Below are 12,472 nucleotides of genomic sequence, written 5' to 3' on the forward strand. Positions count from 1 at the left end.
GAGACGAGCTCCGTCCTGGTGCCGGGCGCGAGACGAGCTCCGTCCCGCAGCTCCGGGCGCGAGACGAGCGAAGGACCGCAGCTGGGAGAGGGCCAGCCCCAGGACCGAAGTAACGTCCGGGCGACGAGTAGATGGAGCTACGGTCGAAGCGGTCCGACCGCAAACGAGCCGACACCGGAGATAGCCGGCCGTCGGTGCGGGCAGATCCGCCAAACCACCGTGTAATCGCCGCGCCCTTGGGAGACCACCACCATGAGTCGAGCCTCCACGCGCCGCCGTCCACGGCCGGAGCCACGGCTACACCAGGCCGCAGCCCCACCCGCACCGCCCACCCAGATCCCACCGCCAGATCTGAGTCGGACGCGCCGCCACCTGCCCTGCGGCCACGCAGCAGCCACCCATGGAGGCAGGAGGATCTCCAGGGGCAGGAGGAGAAGCCACCAGCGGCCACCGAGCCATCCGTCGCCACCGCCGCCCGAATCGGGCCCGGAACAAACCAGATCGGGCCGCCACGGCCGCGACGGGCACCGCCACCACGCAGCCCAGCCAGGCCACCAACCACCCCCGCGCCGCTCGTCGCCCCCCAGCTGCAGAGCCAGGCGGATCTGGTTGGGGGCTGAACCGCACGCCGCCGCCCCAGATCTGGTGCGTTGCCATCGCCGAGCAAGGACACCCCGGGCAGCCTCTGCGACTCCGACACAGGCAAGCGCCACCAGCGCCGCGCAGAATCGCCGCCGTGCCCCGCCCGAAGCACCGCGCCCCCTATGACCGGCCAAGACCCGCTCCTCCACCGCCGTACGAGGGGAGAAGGAAGCCCCGCTGCTGCTGACGCTGGTCAGGCTTCGCCTGGCGGTGCCTTTGGCGGCGGCAAGGAGGAGGGGGGGAGGGGAACGGGGAAGGTCGGGGCTGGGAGCTCGCCTTCCGCCGCTCGCGGGAGCGACGGGGCGAGGAGGTCCTTCCAATCACTTTCATTAAATTTGATCAGAAGTTACTTTAAAAACCTTGTCAGTATCTAAATCGACACCTATTGCAGTTCAGGTGCAGTGTTACGCATTATCCAAGTTTAATGTTCACTATTTTGTATTGATTTTTCCCAAGTTTTCATATGTACTTCTATCCATTGTGGTGGTAAATATAAATCAAAATCACATCATAGACAAGGGACCAAATGTCCCCCACTCTTTATTTTGCGACATCAGTAGCCTATCTACACAATGTCATCGACAAATTTCCTTGCAATCATCAAGGAGATAATATGGACCACTCTCCTCCGCATCAGTATAGTAGACAAAATTTAAGTGTAGCTGGCATCTTTCCTTGCAATTTATTCAAAAAGATGCAATAAGATGGTTTGCTGTTCATGGTTGATGGTGGCTGCATGTGGCGTCATGACTTTATTGTCATCCATCCATTATTGAGTGTCATATTTTGTCCATTTCAAAAATGCCATTCAGTTCCTTTCGATCCTAATCACTTTTCCTTTTCTCCCTAAAAAGGGGACTTCCTTCATGATGGTTATACATCCATTTTCCATGGAGCTGAAGTATGGTCAGACGTCTTTAATTCAAAAAATGTTTTTGAATGACCATAAATGTAGGAAGTTCCATAAGATTGCATTTGCACACTGGTTCGTATAATATATTTTTCCGTAGTCTCAACTCTTGGTAAAATCCCTAAAAATATTAGTATAGTAAAACAACCTTTAGTCAAATTTCACATACATAATTAACTGGACACCACAACAAATAAACCAAACAGTTAACTGGGCACCACATTCAGAATAGAGCATACTATTTGTAAAAACTCTGCTCAAAGTAACATAAGGTGGATTGCTAAGTAAGTGTGAATTCCAAGTTTTACCTCATACGTCTATATTTTTGACATTTAGTATTTTTTCCTTATGGATTACCTCATTTAGTGATTTTTTTTCATTTTTACCACATTTAACAAAAACTTTGCCACTTTTAAAATCCTATTTAGTGATCTATTAGGTGAGCCCCGCTCATCATGTGCATGTGTCGTGCCACGTTGCAATTTTCCTTCCGGCATTTTCCCATGCCTGAACTGGCCAAGTGGCTTAGTTAAACACATTTTTTTTTCTCACGGTCATCATGTGTATGAATGCGCCGCTTTGCCTTGTTGAGTTACTTTTTTTACGCCACACAACTTCTTGTTCATAGTTTCCACCTCATTGATGCATACCAGACATAACCCTATCAACGGTTTTGTACGGCAAAAGAACCACAAGAGAAACCATCGCAACCTAAAGCACTGCAAAGGTGGTACAAAACCGGCAAAACTTTCCTTTGGTGGGTAGTTCGAATGAACAGCTATTAAATGAGGATATTAGCGTAAAAAAAATCAAAGTAGGTTTTTCTTAGGGATAAAAAATCAAAGTGGGTGGTAGAAACTAGAATTCACCCAATAATTCACGGCCTGCCCTGTCCATGTGCATCTGAGCGATAGGTATTGCACAACTCGACCTATGCTATGGGCTGGGGCATCCATGGTTTTCCTGATGGGGGCTACTGTGTCCATTTACGTATATGGTTGGTTGTTCAATCTCCATCACATGAAAATGTAACGCGGCATCATGGCTGGTCCAAGGAACAGGCTGCCCTTGACTCAGCAGTGCATAGGATAAAGATAAGGGCGATCACAACCACGTAGAAAAATCACACGGCCACACATGCATCATGCATTGAGCGGCGGCCTCGATTGGCACGGAGTGGATCGCCAGAAAAACAAAAGAGCGTTGGCCGCGTCCTAGCTGGTTACTTACTGTGCCCTGCTGTCACCTGAGACGCCATCTATCCTGGGCTCCTGGCTACGAATTACCAAAAAGGACACGGCTCCAGGGTGGTCACGGTAGAGCCTTGATGTATCTGTGCATATTTCTTGTATAATAAATAAATTGCAAAAGATTTCCTTTTTTTTGGAGTAATAACTGCAAAAGATTTGTGCCTGTTTCTTGTATTTGCGGCCTTGATGGAGCACAAGATTTGTTCGTTTTTGTGATTACTTAAATTTAAAATCGATGGGCGTGGATGGATTCCTGGATTAAAAATACCAGCGAGAGAAAAAGAAAACCGGAATATGCGTTTGGTGCGATGCGGAGCCCTGGAACCGCAGGCCGGGCCGGGAGGGGCAGTCTGGTCATACCGCGTCGGCGTCCACGTGGTGTCCTCATCTCATCATCTCCTTTCCTTTCCTAACCTCCTCCGCTCCGCGCCTCCGCACCTCGAGCCTCGATATATAAAACGCGGGGTCGCCGGAGGCCGCTCACCTCACAACCCCAACACACTGGGAACCCGACTCAGCCCCGCAAGCCCCAAGAAAAGGAGAACCAGAACCCCGCGTGGCGCGCCGGCGCAAGTCTCTCGGCTCCCGCCTCATCGTATCCGCGGCGGCGCCGGAAGGTACGGTGGCTAGCTCTCTTCCCTGTCGCCCCCGCTTCCTTTCCTGCCGCGTGCCTGCATTGGATCTCGTCGTCGGTCCGTCCGTGGGGTTCAACTTTTCTTGATTGCCAATATGCATTGTGATGTCGATGGATCTTCTTGAGAAAGAAGAAAATCTCTGGCGTGCGGATAGGGGCACATTGATTGGACAAGGGGGAACCGGGCCTTCTGTTCCGTGCTAGTTCGCCTAGATTTTGGAGTTCTCCGTTGTCTGGTTTTCTCTCGGTCCAGCCCGGAGGTAGTACATTCTTCCAATAATCTGCGCCCCGTGCGGTCAGATTTCGAAATTCGACCCAGTTTATCTGGAAGAGTCCTGCTGCTAGGTGTCGAATCATTAGGTGCACAAAGGTAGCACAGTTTTTCTCTGTTGCTTTCGTGTGGGATCCTAATCTCATCATGTGATCCGTCCCTCTTGCCGGATCGCTGGTAGGCGCCGTCGTCTCCCGATACCTAGTTTGTTAGAGGTAGTCAGGGTTTCAGAAGTCATAGCAATTCAGCGCTACTGATGAAGGAATCACTTGATTTTTTTTCATCTTTGAACTCTGAAATCCATGCAGGCCTAGTAGTAATATTTTTTTCTGTTTGCTCCTGATCAACTTATGCCTGAATTCGATTTTCTTTCCATCCATCTCTACTTTTCTCTTCAATCATTCATACTAGTACTTGGTAGTACTTATACTTGTTACGTATTATTAAATCTGTGACTGCCAAATCTGAATGTTACTTCTTTTTCAGGGAACTCATCCTAAACAAGAAATCAAAGTCTCAAGGAATGCTGAAAGATGTGCTTGCATAGAAGAGATTTCTTCTGCGAGACCAAGAACATCACCACTCTGCGTGGGCCCATTTGGTCACCTCTTGATGTGAGCAACCACCTTGCCTGCATCAACTCCACGCCATTCAGACTCCGCTATGACGAATCCACCAGAGTGCTGGATCATGACTTCGGGGAGGCTGGCTGAAGTGTCGTAGCATATTTAAGTGCTAGCCACAAGAATATTAGTGGCCGTGACTTATACTCTTGAAGGCATGGAGAACAGTGGGAAGATCGTCATGGGGAGGTATGAGCTGGGGAGATTGTTAGGGAAAGGAGCATTTGGCAAGGTGCACTACGCCAAGAACCTTGAGTCAAACCGAGGTGTCGCCATAAAGATTTTGGACAAGGAGAAGGTGCTCAAGGTCGGGCTCGCGGAGCAGGTCAGGCGTGAGATCACAACCATGCGGTTGGTAGTGCACAAAAGCATTGTTCAGCTCCATGAGGTCATGGCGACACGAAGCAAGATCTACTTCGTCATGGAGTACATGAAAGGCGGTGAGCTCTTTGACAAGGTCTCCAAGGGTGGCAAGCTCACCGAGGGTGCTGCACATAAGTACTTCCAGCAGCTCATCAGTGCAGTGGATTACTGCCACAGCCGTGGCGTGTATCACCGGGACTTGAAGCCTGAGAACCTACTGCTTGATGAGAATGAAAATCTGAAGGTTTCTGATTTTGGGCTGAGTGCACTTTCAGAATCGAAGAGACAAGATGGCTTGCTCCACACCACCTGTGGATCACCTGCTTATGTGGCTCCAGAGGTGATCAGCAAGGGAGGCTATGATGGTGCAAAATCAGATATCTGGTCTTGCGGTGTCATCCTGTTTGTTCTTGTTGCTGGTTACCTCCCTTTCCAAGGTCAGAACTTGATAGAGATGTACCGGAAGATTGAGAAAGGCGATTTCAAGTGCCCTGGCTGGGTTTCCCAAAAACTTCAGAAGCTGTTGTACAAGATCATGGACCCTGATCCGAACAAGAGGATATCAATCCAGAAGATAAAGGAGTCCACCTGGTTCCGGAAAGGTCCCGGGGAGAACCTTACAGCGAAGGAGAGACTGCCAAGTGAGAATGCCACCACAGATGCTGTCCCAACACTTGGTGTGAGGCGCAGGAAGAACAGCCATGAAGACGGGAAGCCCCTGGCAGTGACAAATTTAAATGCCTTTGAAATCATCTCTTTCTCCACAGGGTTTGACCTCTCTGGCCTATTCGTCGAGAAGGAGAGCAAAAAGGAAGCAAGGTTCACTTCAGAACAGCCTGCCTCAGCCATTGTCTCGAAGCTGGAAGCCGTCGCGAAGACGCTGAATCTCAGGGTGAGGAAGAAGGATAATGGTGTTGTCAAGATGCAAGTGAGGAAGGAAGGCAGGAATGGTGTTCTTCAGTTTGACTCGGAGATCTTTGAGATCAGCCCCTCGTACCATCTCATTGAGATGAAACAAACAAGCGGCGATTCACTGGAGTACCAGAAGCTATTGGAGGAGAGCATCCGGCCAGCACTGAAGGACATTTGTCTGGGCATGGCATGGAGCTGATGGTCAGCAGGAGCCTCAAGGGTAGATTTAGATGTCTCACTTATTATGTTTAGTTCTGCTTTTTTTTTCAGCTCGAGTAATTGTGTTATATACTCTACATGAGTGTGCTCTTTGTCACAAATAAATTGTTCCTTCTTTTGTATTCGACAAGTAATAACTGTTGCTTGCGGAAGAAGAATACTGGCGTCGTAGGGCGGCATTAAGTGGGTGACTAAGGGTGACGCTAACACAACTTATTTTCATGCATATGCTAACGGTAGGGAGCGTAAGAGCACGATCCTTCGTCTAGTTGGACCAGGGCCTCCTCCTCTCCCAGGGAGAAATTGCCCGCCACATTTACGAGTATTTTGTTGGTCTGTTGGGTACGACAGACGAGAAAAAACTCTGTATCCGTGAGGATTTGTGGGATCCTCAGGATAGGGTGTCATCGCAGGAGAATGAGAGCCTGGCGCTCTCATTTCTCCCGGAAGAAGTTGACGCCGCCCTGATGGGCATGAAGAAAGGCACGGCTCCCGGCCCTGACGGCTGGCCTGTCGAATTCTTCTGCAGATTTTGGCCTATGCTTCGGCCCATTTTTCTTGACATTGTGAATGGGTTTGCGCTATGAACGGTAGGCGTCTCACGCCTCAATTTTGGGGTCATTAGACTTATTCCAAAGGTTAAAGGGGCTGATTGCATCAAACTTTTCCGACCCATCACGCTGATCAGCGTGCCTTTCAAGATCTGCGCCAAGGCCTACGTGACTCGTCTGGCCCTCGTTGCGCAGCAGGTCATTCTTAGAAGTCAAACGGCTTTTCTCAAAGGACGGAATATTTTGGAGGGCCCTATCGCCCTCCACGAGATCGTCCATGAGCTTAAAATGAAAAGGCAGCAAGGGGTGCTGCTCAAGCTCGACTTCGAGAAAGCATACGATCGTGTAAACTGGGAGTTTGTACGGAAGGTCTTCCTAAAAAAAGGTTTTGACGCTGGTTTTGTCCACCGTACCATGAACCTGATTAATTGTGGACAAACGGCGGTCTCTATTAATGGGGAGGTGGGCATATTCTTCCACGACAAAAAAGGCCTAAGACAAGGAGACCCCCTGTCTCCAATCGTTTTTAATTTTGTTGCGGGCGCTTTATCTGCTATGGTGCATGGGGCTCGCTCGGCAGGGCACATCAAAGGGTTGGTGTCTCACCTGATCCCGGGAGGGGTTATGCACCTTCATTACGCTGACGACACGATGCTACTTTTTGAGCCTGACGAGAATAGCATAGCCTCGATCAAGCTGCTGCTGCTTGCCTTCAACCCTTATCTGGGCTCAAAATCAATTTCTTTAAGAGCGAGGTCATAACCATGGGGATGGATGACCAAGAGAGTACGAGAGTGGAAAATCTTCTAAACTGCAAGCTAGGGAGCTTGCCAATCAAATACCTTGGCTTACCGGTTTCTCATAGCCGGCTTTCCATTAAGGAGTGGGAGCCCTTATATGGAAAGGTTGCGGGTAGAGTGAGCCCGTGGCATGGGAGGTTTATGTCTTCCGCGGGGCGACTTATCCTTACTAACTCTAGCCTATCCTCTCTTCCAATGTTCACCATGGGAATGTTCTTGTTAGCGGATGGGGTTCACGCTAAATTGGACATGCCCCGCTCCCGCTTCTTTTGGGAAGGAACGGGAATTAAGCGTGTAAGTGCATCTAGTGCCCCTTAGTGATTTTGGTGTATTGAAGACTTATAGGTTAAGGGACTAATGCGTGTGTGAGTGTACACAGGTCTATAAGTCTATGAGGAGTTTGATATTTACAGGAAAAATCGACCCCTAAAAATGAATATCTTCGACTGAAGATTTTGGTATTCTGAAGACTTTCTGAAGACTTTGAAAGTGAAGAAATTGGTGTGACCTTGAAGACTTGGTATTCTTTCGAGGAACATGAAGCGAGAAGACTTTTGTTTTCATAGTTTCATTTTCTTTTTTTTGAGTCATAGGAAACACTGTACTGTTAAAGGGGGTCGAGGAAATACTAAGGAAAAATTTCCATGTGATGCTCAACTCAAAATCCTACACCTACCAATCCCTTCGAGTGAAGCCATTGGAAATTTCATACAGTTCAGTCAATTTCTTCAGTGACAGAGACGAAGTTCTTTTGGTCTCTGAGGAATTTGTCCTGACTGAGGAGTTAGGAATTCGCCAGTGCGGATTGCCTACACAGTGAGGAACATGATAGCCCTGAGGATTTTGCTACTCAAAATTTCGACCGTTGCTGTGCTATGCGCCAGCTGTCCCAAAATATCTATCCACCTAATGGTCATATCATTGAAGGGCATTTATGTCTTATCATGTCGGGCTGCTCCCTAGGCTATAAATAGTCGACCCCCCCTACAACCACTAGCTGGTTGGCTGCTCCGAGAGAAACTGACACTTGTCATTTGAGAGCAACCCATCCTCTGAGGACTTTGAGCGAAAATCATCAAGTGAGGAAAAACCAAAAACCATAAACCCAAACACCTACAAACCCCAAGTGATTGAGCATCACTGAAGAGATTGATCCTGAGTGGATCTGACGCTTGTTACCTTTGAAGACTGTGCTTCTTCCAGACGGTTAGGCGTCATGGTCTAGCGCATCCAAGAGGAATTGTGGATCACCGAGTGACCAAGTGTGTGAAGGTTTGGAAGTCGCCTGAAGACTTACCACGAGTGATTGGACGAGGTCTGTGTGACCTTAGTTCAAGGAGAATACTGTGAGGACTGGGTGTCTTGGACTAAGTGTCCTTGACTGGGTGTCCGGGACTGTGTGTCCTCGAGTTTAAATACTCAGCCGCTCCAACCAGACGTACAACTGAGACAGCAGTTGGAACTGGTCTACCAAATCATTGTCTTCACCAAGCTTACTGGTTTTATTTCCTCAACTCTTTCATTTCCTCATAACTGTGTTGTGTGTTTGTTCATATCTGTGTTTGAAGACTTTGACTAAAGACTTTCTCAATTTCCTCACTTCAATTTCTTCAGTCTGTTTGTCTTCATCCTGTGTCATCCTGTGATTACGCTTCCTGTACTCTGTGTCTGTCTTCATTTCATCATGCTGACTATGCTTGTATTCTGTTGTGTTTACTTTTGAGTACTTATTCCGCTGTTAGTAGTTCTTCGCTAAGGAATTTCCTCACCGGCAAATTCCTCAGTGAAGAATTTCATAAAAATCGCCTATTCACCCCCCCTTTAGTCGATATAACGCACTTTCAATTGGTATCAGAGCAAGGTACTCCCTTGTTCTATGTGATTTTGGTTTAACCGCCTGGAGTTTTAGTTATGTCGACCGTAGGTATGACGAAAGTGACATGCCCCATCTTTGACAGTCACGAGTATCCCAAGTGGAAGGCCATGATGAAGAAACGTCTCATGGCGATGAACAGCGAGCTGTGGACCGTCACTGAGATTGGTCTGACCGATCTGTGCAAGATGGCGGAAGCTGATGACATTCGCAAGTACACTCTTGTAAACCTCACGGCGAAGGATGTCATCTGCTCCAGTCTGTCACAAAATCAGTTCAGGAATATCATGCATCTTGATCATGCGAAGCTCATCTGGGACCGTCTCTCTGAGGTCTATGAAGGTCATCGAACCTGTCATGATCCTTGGTTTGAGGACTTCAAGGAATCTCTCAAAACGATGACATTCGAACCAGAATCATCATCTTCTCCATCATGCCTTATGGCAAAAGATGTTGAGGTAACTGAATGCTACCTATTCGAGTCTAGTGATGATGAATCTGGTGATGAATTTGGACCCAGCTATGTCAAACTTGCTTCCCTTGCCACTAAACAACAAAGAGTTTTGGAAAAAGTTCACTATATGCTAAACAAGAGCGATGATATGTTGGGTGAAGAAATGGATCAGTCAAAAGCTTTGGCTGAAAGTCTTCAGAGACTTCGTACTAAGTATGACACCCTTCAAGATCAACATAACACTCTCTTATCTGACCATGAGAAGCTTTCTTATGAATTTCTTCAAAGAAAGAAAGACCTTGAGAAGCTAAGAGTGAGTTATGAAGATCTTCAGAAGGAGCGCGATTCATTACTTGCTCAACAAATCAGCGCTTCTCAGGAAGAATTTGTTCCACCATGCTTGAAGTGCATTGAACGTGAATCTGCTAATTCTTCACCTGAATGTTCAAATGCTGCTAATGTTTCAAATTCTTCACATGCCTCTGCTATCACTAATTCCACATCTGAGGACATTGCTAGTATCACTGACGATGCAGGGCTGAAGGAATTGTACACGACAGGCATGTACAAAAGCCTCAAAGGGCATCAGGCGCTTTGTGATGTGCTTAAAAAGCAGATCCTCAACAGGAACCCTAGGAAAGAGGGTATCGCCTTTGAGAGGAAACTCAATGCTGATGGTACATATTGGAAGCCTGAGCAGTATCCCAAAACTACATGGGTTGCTGCAAAGGGACCTCTAGTTGATCCATCTAACTTATCTGGATTTGCATGTGAATCTCCTCATTCTAATGATGAGTCAATTGACTCCAACTATAAGCTATTCAAAAATCAGAATGGTGAAGTATTTGCTGGATATGTTGACACTAACTGTAGGAACGGCTCCCCTATGAAGAAAATCTGGGTTCCCAAAAGATGTCTTGAAAATCTTCAGGTGAATGTCATCATGACACCACATGTGAAGAATAGGAACCCCAGATCGAATTCTTCATATGGACCAAATTCCTCATATGGATCAAAGTCCTCATATGAACATCATCATGCTAACCCGTCTGTTTTGCAGGGAAGATCTAAGGATTATGGATATGTGCATTATTCTTCAAATCATTATGTCCATAAGTCCTCGAAGAATTTCTCTGCTTACTCTTATGCTTACTCTAACCCCTCTTATGTGAGACAAAATGGACTGGCTTCTATGCCATCCTTTTCGTATGGAGCTCACAAAATGATGAACTCTTTGCCACCACTTCAAATGTGGGTGGTGAAGAAAAAGAACTAATCTTTTCTGCAGGGTCAGGTCTCCAGACGCACGTAATCGTCTGAAGAATTTGCTGGAGACCTGAGCATGCCTGATAGGACGCAGACTAATCATGAAGAAATGAACTTTCATTTCTCACGTCCTCATATTGCTTTATCAGTTCTCTTACTTGATGAAATTGATCTGATGAATTGATGTCATATTCTTCACTGATGAAGTATATGAGTTTGTAAGCTGCACTAATTCGTCTGCAGGATGACCAACCCAAAGCCACTGAGTGGGTCCTCGATAGTGGATGTACAAACCACATGACTGGTGACAAGAATCTATTAATGGATGCTCCATTATCTCCGTCGCATCTGAAGCATATCATCTTTGCTGACAAAGGAAAAAAGTCAGGTATTGGGTCTAGGTAAGGTTGCGATTACAAAGGATCGACACATGGACAAAGTCATGCTTGTTGAGTCCTTAGGATACAACCTTATGTCTGTCTCAATGCTTTGTGATCTTGATATGGTTATTGTCTTTGGCAAGTATCGTTGTGTTGTGCTTATGGAAGCTGACAATTCCAAAGTCTTTGAAGGCTTTAGGAGAGGAGACCTGTATATTGTTGATTTCTCTACAGGACCACAACCAGCCATGTGCTTACTTGCAAAAGCCTCAGAAGGCTGGCTCTGGCATCGACGACTTGGTCATGCAGGCATGAGGAATTTGCACACGCTTGCGAAGAAGAAGCATGTCATTGGCATCGAGAATGTCAAATTCCTCAAGGATCACCTATGCGGAGCCTGTGAAGCTGGGAAGATGACCAAGGCCAAGCATCCAGCGAAGACTATCATGACCACCACTCGCCCATTTGAATTGCTTTACATGGATCTCTTTGGTCCTAATCATTATTCTTCTATCTCAAATGAAGCATCTCAATATGGCTTTGTTATTGTTGATGATTATTCTCGTTACACATGGGTACACCTTGTTACTTACAAACATGAAGTGCAGGAAATCTTCAAACGATTTTCCTCAAGGGCTTCAACCAACTTTGGTGTGAAGATCAAGCACATCGGAAGTGACAATGGCACTGAGTTCAAGAATTCTGTTCTCGATGACTATCTTGATGAACTTGGTATCACTCATGAGTTATCTGCTCCTTACACTCCTCAGCAGAACGGCGTCGTGGAGCGCAAGAACAGGACTCTTGCTGAGATGGCTCGCACTATGCTTGATGAATACAAAATGCCTCGTCGTTTCTGTACTGAGGCAATTGATACTGCGTGCCACATCATCAACAGAGTATATCTTCACAAATTCTTCAAAAAGACTACATATGAACTCCTCACTGATAAGAAACCCAATGTAAGTTATTTCAAAGTCTTTGGTGCTAAATGTTGGATTAGAGATCCTCATCACAACTCAAAATTTGCACCGAAAGCACATCAAGGTTTTATGCTTGGTTACGGAAAGGACTCGCACACCTACAGAGTCTTCAACAACGTTCTTCACAAAGTTGTTGAAACTGTAGATGTGCGGTTCGATAAAACTAATGGCTCGCAAAGAGAGCACCTACCTACTATGATAGATGAACCAACACCTGAGAAAACTATCAAGTTCAAGGCTACTGAAGATGTCATTCCTACTGAAGAATCTGCTGAAGAATTCATTCCAGAACATGAAGAACGTCGAGCTAATGCACCTGAAGAAAATGCTGAAGAAAACGG

General features: G+C 46.8%; 1 pseudogene across 1 annotated transcript; it reads left to right on the forward strand.

Moving 5' to 3' along the window:
- The first annotated feature begins 3,207 nt into the window (after positions 1 to 3,207).
- LOC123103170 (CBL-interacting protein kinase 15-like) lies at positions 3,208 to 5,946 on the forward strand (annotated as a pseudogene). The gene is made up of 2 exons (XR_006449682.1): positions 3,208 to 3,419; positions 4,194 to 5,946. The product of XR_006449682.1 is annotated as a CBL-interacting protein kinase 15-like (transcript).
- Positions 5,947 to 12,472: the final 6,526 nt, after the last annotated feature.

The sequence above is a fragment of the Triticum aestivum genome, chromosome 5A, assembly GCF_018294505.1.
Source record: "Triticum aestivum cultivar Chinese Spring chromosome 5A, IWGSC CS RefSeq v2.1, whole genome shotgun sequence".
Classification (NCBI taxonomy): domain Eukaryota; kingdom Viridiplantae; phylum Streptophyta; class Magnoliopsida; order Poales; family Poaceae; genus Triticum; species Triticum aestivum.